General features: G+C 32.0%; 1 protein-coding gene across 1 annotated transcript in view; it reads right to left on the reverse strand.

The window, feature by feature from the left end:
* The window catches only part of LOC142339444 (uncharacterized), a 512,010-nt gene that overhangs the window by 55,653 nt on the left and 448,600 nt on the right, over window positions 1-7,757 (reverse strand). The gene's annotated exons all lie outside the window — the stretch shown is intronic.

Genomic DNA, 7,757 nt, shown 5'->3' on the forward strand with positions numbered 1-7,757 from the left:
AAAAACATAAGAAGCCGTGCACCCATCTCTAATGATTTTCAATCTTAAGCAAGGAATTACAAAAACATAAGGAATCGTTCAGCTGTCTCTGATGAATAAAACGCAAAGAAAGCCTCTCTCCTAAGAGATAGTCATTTAACTTGGCTTCACTAAAAATATTTTGAGTCAGCAGCAGAATCAAAAGAGAAGAATTAAATTTATTCAGGGCTCTGATCATGAGAAGCAAAAAATAAAAGTTAATACAAAAAATGAAAACCGACGAAAAGGAAATTTTTTGCAAGGAAGGCTCAAAGTAATAATCAATTTAAAAAGAGGAGTGTATAGAAAAAGCAAATTGTTTTTGTTGAAAAATTAGAAAAGATTTCTATTAGGAAGAACATTAAGCTTCAAGTTGTCTGTAAACCTGTATGTCCTATGGTGACTCTTTCTCCGACCAAAAGTCAAACCTGTTTTCAAGAAATGGTTTGGCAAAATAGAGCGGCGCCTGGAGAAGAGGTGTTTCATACCTTAAAGGACACTGCTGGTTTGCTGAACACAACGTTTTGGAACATACAACAGGTTCAAGTAATCATTTGGAAACATTGTCTTTTTGGAAAAAGGTAAATGTTTTTGGCAGCGCAACAATATAAGGATTGTCAACATTTAAATTACAAGAGTTTTTAAACAGAATTCATCTATAACGGAAAACTTTGAAAATTATTATTCTTAGCATTTTTGTGTTCTTTAGAAATTGGCACAAAGAAAGACGAAGAGACGAAATCTTATTGAAAACATTACTGACGTGCCGTTTGAGCGTAAAGCCATCATCTATTATCACATCCAGATATTTGACATTTTGACAATTTGCTAATATTTCAGTTTCTAAAGCATTACTTTCTGAGTTTTCGTTCCCAGACCACATAAGTTTGGATTTTTTCACATTCAGTTGAGATCATTTTTTTTGTTCAGCCAGCAAAATAAATTTTTGTATACCAGAAGTAATAGCACTGTCATGGAACAAAAGAGAACTGTATAAAAGAATGGTATCGTTTGTAAACAGGAAACATTAACAAATCTGCGTTGATCCGACAGATCATTTACATAAAGAACAAACACCAATGGCCCATGAATGAATTCTTGAGGCACGCCCCACTTAATTAGTCGATATCCTGATAGGAAAATATTCACTTGAACCAGTTGTTTTCAATTTTCCAAAAAGCATGAAAAACAATCGGTACCACCTCAAGGACTCCCGTACGTTCTTCTTTCAGTAAGATCTCCTGAGTGAGACAATGTATCGAATGCTTCACTAAAGACCAGAGAAACTACTGTTTTTTGAAATGCTGTTGTATCTTTCGGTCATTCGCTTCATCCCTTTTTATGTTCAAGTTTTTGTAGATTCGCTAACTCGTGTCCATCAAGGTGCTTTGATTTTTATTGAAGTTGACAAAATTTTAGAATTTTAATGCCAAGAAGTGTTTTTATATACCAAATGATAACAGTTTTTACGAAAATTTAATACGTGTTCCCTGTCTTTGTCTTCGATTGATAATATTGTGTTTCAATTTTCTCGATACAATGTTTCCCGTCTCAATTTTCTTTGCTATTGCATGCTTCAAGAAATAGATAAATTTACTCTTTTAAAAGAAGCACCTTTCATAGAAATCATCTTGAATTTTTTGGTGTCTCTGTGTTCTACAATATTTTCAGCAGATCCAACAGAGCTGGTTTTGAGATCAATTTGTGTGTGTTGGTGGGAACTTTTTTTTTGGAAAAAACTAAAGGAAAAGTTTTTAAAAAGATCTTGTTTCAATGGCAAAAAGTCAATTTCAACCGAACTCGGTAAAAGAAACAGCAGTTTTGAGTACAATTGGCAGAAAAATTATTGAGGTTTATGAAAAGTTTAAAATGGGAGAAAACATGTTTTTGGAGTTCTATGGATTTTTATATTTACCCAAGTTTCATTCTATGCATTCAAAAGCTTCAGATAAAACTATTTAATGAAAAGTTTTTGTATCGGAAAACCAACAAAAACCGAAAAGCAATATAATGTTCTGCTTATATTGTTCGAAGATGCAAAAATGTTTCTCCATCCATAAATAGTTCCACTAATGATTTTTCTATGCTGCTCTTTTGGCAAGAAGGAATTCGCAAAGTTAAAGGGCCCTTCCTCTTCTCCAATAATAACATATTTTCACAATTTTAATTTTCTTCCTTGGTTTACCGCACCAGTAATCAAACCGATTCTGTGTAGATCAATGATTCTACCAGTTTAGATGCATCTTTTCCTCGATTTCACTAGCAAGATTTGAATTGACTGCGACAAATGATCATATTTCAGCTAAGACTTTTTGAAGATTTTTGGAACTAGAACACTCTGTATTGATCTTCTAAAAAAGTAGCCTCTTCCCGTCGCCACGAAGTTGAGCTTAGAATTTTTGTGTTGATAACATTTATGTTTATGTGGAATTAAAACGCATCCAGGTTTCGAAGACGCCAATGGTAAATTTATTTTTCTCGTGAATGCTTCTCAATAAGCTGGATTCAAGAGAAATATGTTTCTGGAAAGAGGAATTTGGAAGTTCAACTGAAGTGGCATGTTTTACAAAAGCACAACAAGCAATATCATGGCTTGGATGAAGTATTGATATAGTTGCAAGGAAGTATTTGTTTGGTAAGTCTCTTGAAATAATTGATTTTTTATTTATTTTTTTCGTTTTAAACGTCTTTTTTCTCTCCATCCCTCGTTCTAGACTGTCCAAGTTTATTTATATTAGGTTTTTGGTTTTGCAGTTGTGCATGAAAAAGTTAAATTTACTATCACAGAGTTAATATAATTTCATGTTGGGGTAAAAATAAGGTAGAATTTTTCCTAATTTTCTTTTTTTGTAAAGTAGAGAGCAGAACATAGCACATTTTAAGAAGAATTTTATCTTTTAACGACGGGAAATTTGATTAATATTTTGGACTCTCCTTCGATTGTTTGTTAGAACTGACGACTATGGTTTTCTGATTCTTCTTAGAGGTCTCCGACCTATCTTTTCCTTCAGATTTCTTCTTCAAGGATTTTGGGAGATGTCTTAATAAAAAAAACAATCTTCTATTTGAACAGGCGCGTGTCGCCTGTCCACTCTCAGTAATACTAAATTCTTTGTTTTGTGTTTGCACCTTTCTCCGTTTTGACTGCGTTCCTGACAGTCACAATATTTTAATCTGGTATTGTACGTTTTGCAAAGATTACCCAGGTTGAGGTCCTCGTTCAAAAATTCCTATGAAAATAACCATGCAGATCATTTTTGCCTATGAAATTACCCAGGCAGACCAATAATGCCTGTGATCCAGAATTTGCCTCATTCAACATTACGATGCAGAAGTATACCCCAAAATTTCCGCCTTAGTAACATTGGCTCGAAAATTAGATACATACAATGAACAAAATTAGGAGACATTCTTTGTATCTTACTTTTCGCAAAAAGGGTTCCGCCAATTTTGCGAAATAAAAGAACATTCGGTGCAAAAAGTAGCTAACAAATCTTGTAGCACGTTTCCGCTCAGTTTAGGTATCTATTATTCGCGCGCATTTTGATCATGCAATAAGCACTTTACTAAAGATTTAATTAAAGCTTTCAAAGCTTTAAAGTGCTTTAAATACATGCAACCACAAAAACTGACTTTTTTCTGAAAAATCCATTGCACATCAAAGGGTTTGTATATCAATGTGGGACTGGCTGATTTTAATAAGTAGTAATAAAAAGTACTAATAAGTAGTAATAAGTAGCAATAAAGTACTATAAGTAGTAATAAAGTAGTAATAAAGTACTACTAATAGACTAATAGTAATAAATTATTCTTAATTAATTAAGTAGTAATTAAGTTAGGCTTAATTGCGGATTATATGCGAAATCGAGCTACATTGCGTGCGAAAAAACGATACAAAAATGGAGCGGATGCGTGATACAACTCCCGCGAAAAATAGGTAATTAAAATTGTACTTGTATTTCGCGGCTATATTCCCTTCCATTTTGCCGCTTTCTGCTAAAGTAGCTGTTTTCCGCAATATTCTTCCTTTCAATGTATTAACATAGTAAAAACGAACACGAGATACACGCATCGGGCATATCTGCCCGTGACGATTTGGTTATACCTGTGCATCGTAATGAAATTTTCGCAGCGTTCATGCGCTCGATCAAAAACGCTTATGAAAAGACCCGCCCAGACCAAAATGCGATATGATACAGACTTTGGTTTTCAGATTTTAGATTTTTTCTTATAAGAAGCAGAGACATACGAATAAACAATTTTCTGGTTTTTTACTATTTTCTGCACTGTTCTACTCTAAATTCCTATAATATATCTTTCGCAGCGTTGCCAGTTAGTATTTTCATTGTCTCTGAAGTAGATTATTGAATTTTTTAATAGAGAACACATCAAATTTTATTAGCAAGATAATTAAGTCGTCAACTGGAGAGCGCTTTGAAGAATATTTGGACTATGTGAGAACTTTTCCTTAATCGTATTTAGACTGAGCGAAATTTAAGTGGCCACTGATAACACGTTGACCCTTTGCAATGTTTCTGATCAGCCAATTTTTTTCTCAATGTTCTCCGTTGAAACTATATCCATATCTTTGAAAATAATTGAGTGGCCTCAACGAAAAATATTTATATTTTAAACAAAATGATAACAAAACCAGTAAATTTCTTTTAAATAAATGTGTCGGCAGGAATTCCTTGGGTATGGGGAAAGTAGAAGAGGAAGCATGGGTAAAAACTTTTGCAGAGAATTTGGTACAAATTTGATCAAAGGTTTTTTGTGGTTAATAATCAGAACAAATTGGTTTTGTGGTTAACTTTTTATTCTGTCATATTTTGCAAATCCGAGTGTTGCTCTGCAGTTCACTTTTTGTTTGGCGCATTGCTCTGGAAAAATAAGTTTGTTTTGTTGAAATAAAAATATTGTTCATGCAAATTAAAAAATTGGAACACATCAAAAGTTTGAAAGAATATATGAAAGGAGATAGATATAACGAGGCAAAGCCGCAAGGGTCAATTGGATGTAAAATTAGTTAATTTTTAGAAAACTGGAAAAATTCAATGAATTTTGACAGTTAACCAGCGGAGATCTTTTTACCAAAAACTATTGACAAAAATTAAAATCTCCAAGCACTCAGAAAATTTAAAAGAAAGCTCACTACCATTTCTCAATTAAACACCTTTTGGTTTAATATAGATTTGTTTTTCGCAAATTTTTTTTTTAGCTTACAATTAATCTCAATTAGCAGAAACGAGAAAATCAATTTGAAAAATTTTTCAGAGAGGACGGTCACTTAAAAAATTAAAGTAGTTTCAAATGTTTTCGTTTGGAGCTCCGAAAAAAAACAGCCATTTGTACATGAATTAAACGGTTTCGTTCGTTTACAATGTAAATTTGACCGAACATGAATTATAACAACTGCCAAACTATGTTTAAAAACCCATAGAAAGAAAAGAGAGAAATTTCTTGTCATTTTACTAGTTTTTGATTTACTTAATTTAGAGGGTAAAATCATGAATTATGCTTTTTATTGAAGTTGTAGTTTGCTCTACAGAAACGTATACTCAATGAACAGTAAATCAGAGTTTGTTTTTCTAATGTGTGGACAGAAAATCACCAAAATCAACAATTTAAAATTGAAGAATTAGCACGAGACGCAATCAACAATTGCAATGATCTAATTTTTTGCTCATTGGTAGGAAAAAAGTAATCAGAAAACTGAAATTGGACAAACAGGCATCATGAAAGTTCATTGAAGTCAGATAAAAACTGCAAAAGATCTTCAATTTACCTCATCACTTTGTATCTTTAGTCTTTATAAATAACATGACAAAAAATTACAATCAGATTGTGATGAGTGTTTTTAAAAAAAAGATAGAGTTTCAATGATATACAAAACTTTTTGTATAACAATTGAAATCATTCTTACAAAAAAAAATACAATGTTGCCTATTTGTTTGTTGATATCAATTTTTAGTGCTTCGATTTGAAACAGTTATGGCATAACTGGCATCAAATTCATTAACAAATAAACAGAAATTTTTTTTCTCAGTTCGAGCATCTTGAAATTTTTAATTTCTTTTAATTGCTAAAATAAACAGTTGATACAGACCGTCAAAGCCGATCTAGTGGTCAGTATGTGTGAGACCATTTCGCAATTTAGGTATGTGATAATTAGATTATTTTTGATAGCACGAGATAAAAGCAAGCTACGAAAAGTACATTTTTTTGACAGAAAAATTTAGTTTCCACTGAAATCTAAACAACAAAGAAAACAGTATGGAGTATAGTCACCGATGAGTCAAGACTGCTTAAGTATGTTCATTTCAGTTTCCCTTGGATTAGTATGGTTACCCAAAGTTCATTGTATAACTTAAAATAATCATTTGATGTTTGTTCTATAATGGAATAGCGGCGTTTCTTCTGAAAAACAACAAAAAAAACAAAAAAGGTCCAATATTTGTATTATTTTGTTGGAATATATCAAATGCGAAGTTTTTCTCCATCTATGCTGACTGAGTTTTTGTTCGAATCTACTGCTATACCAAAGGATTCGTTCAGTTGGAAACATTTGTTCTATGTTGCTTTAAATTTACAGTGGCAGTTCTTAATTCCTAAAATCTTTTCAATTTTAGGGAATAAAAGTCCACTACACTAAACATTATGGAAAAACATTGTGAAAACATAATGAAAACATTATAGAAAAATTTTCTCAACGTGTCATCTGGTCTAAAGATTATAAAAATTTTGTTTTGTTCCTCAAATAATGTTAGTTGATAATAGCAGGTAAAGTTTAACAGTGGTAATAAATGTTTTAACAAAATAACTTTGTAGTACTGTAAACTGATAATAAATTTTTAACTAAAAACTTTTTTTCATGTGCTATCTAAATTAATTGCTTACTAATTTACACGAAAAATTATAAACTCGAAAAAACATCAAAAGGTTGTCAGACCGGTCGATTGTTTCTAATTAATTCTTCTCAAAGTCTTTTTGATTATTTAGGACGCTTTCTTGCATGAATAAAAATTAATATAAAAATAATTAAATTTATCTAAATACCAGGAGTTTCCCAGGAAAGGTAAATTCGATATAATTGTTTTTCACATTGATAAAAAGATAATAATCTGAGTGGTTGTAAAAAATTTTACAAAAGTTTTTATCCATAATTTACACAAAACTGCTTCAAAAAAGGCACTTGAAGTCTTTAGTTTTATATACTGTTTTCGCCCTTGATACTTTTACATCAAGTCTCACGGGCCGGTGAGGCATAACCAAATTGTCTAATCTCAAAAGCTTTCTTTACTGTCACAACTTTACTGCTTCCCATCTATTGTCAGGCCACTTTTCTTGAAGTATTTCTTCTGAAGCTCAGAGCTAATAACTTTGTTATAATTTTTCTCTCAAAGAGTTGCAGCGTTGGCTGGATTTGGTTGCAATGTTATTAATATAAGGCGCAACGATTTACTTACTCCCTTTGGAATTAAGTTCCAATTTGTGTTTAATCTTAGTATGAATACTAAGAGATCATATAAATCATATATGACCTTGTGTGAAATCAAGGGAGTTGTATGATTAGCAAGATAAAAAAAAGGCAACCCGGGAATAAAAGAATTCTCCGCAACTCAACTGAAAAACAGTGAATGGCAGTGACTCACGCCTACTTAACAATAGATCGGCGTCCTCCCAGTGCTTTTATGCGTTTTCAAATTACTTCATATCACCCTATCTTTAAATGGAAAAAT

Source organism: Convolutriloba macropyga, chromosome 5 (assembly GCF_964194025.1).
Source record: "Convolutriloba macropyga chromosome 5, txConMacr16.3, whole genome shotgun sequence".
In the NCBI taxonomy this organism is placed as follows: domain Eukaryota; kingdom Metazoa; phylum Xenacoelomorpha; order Acoela; family Convolutidae; genus Convolutriloba; species Convolutriloba macropyga.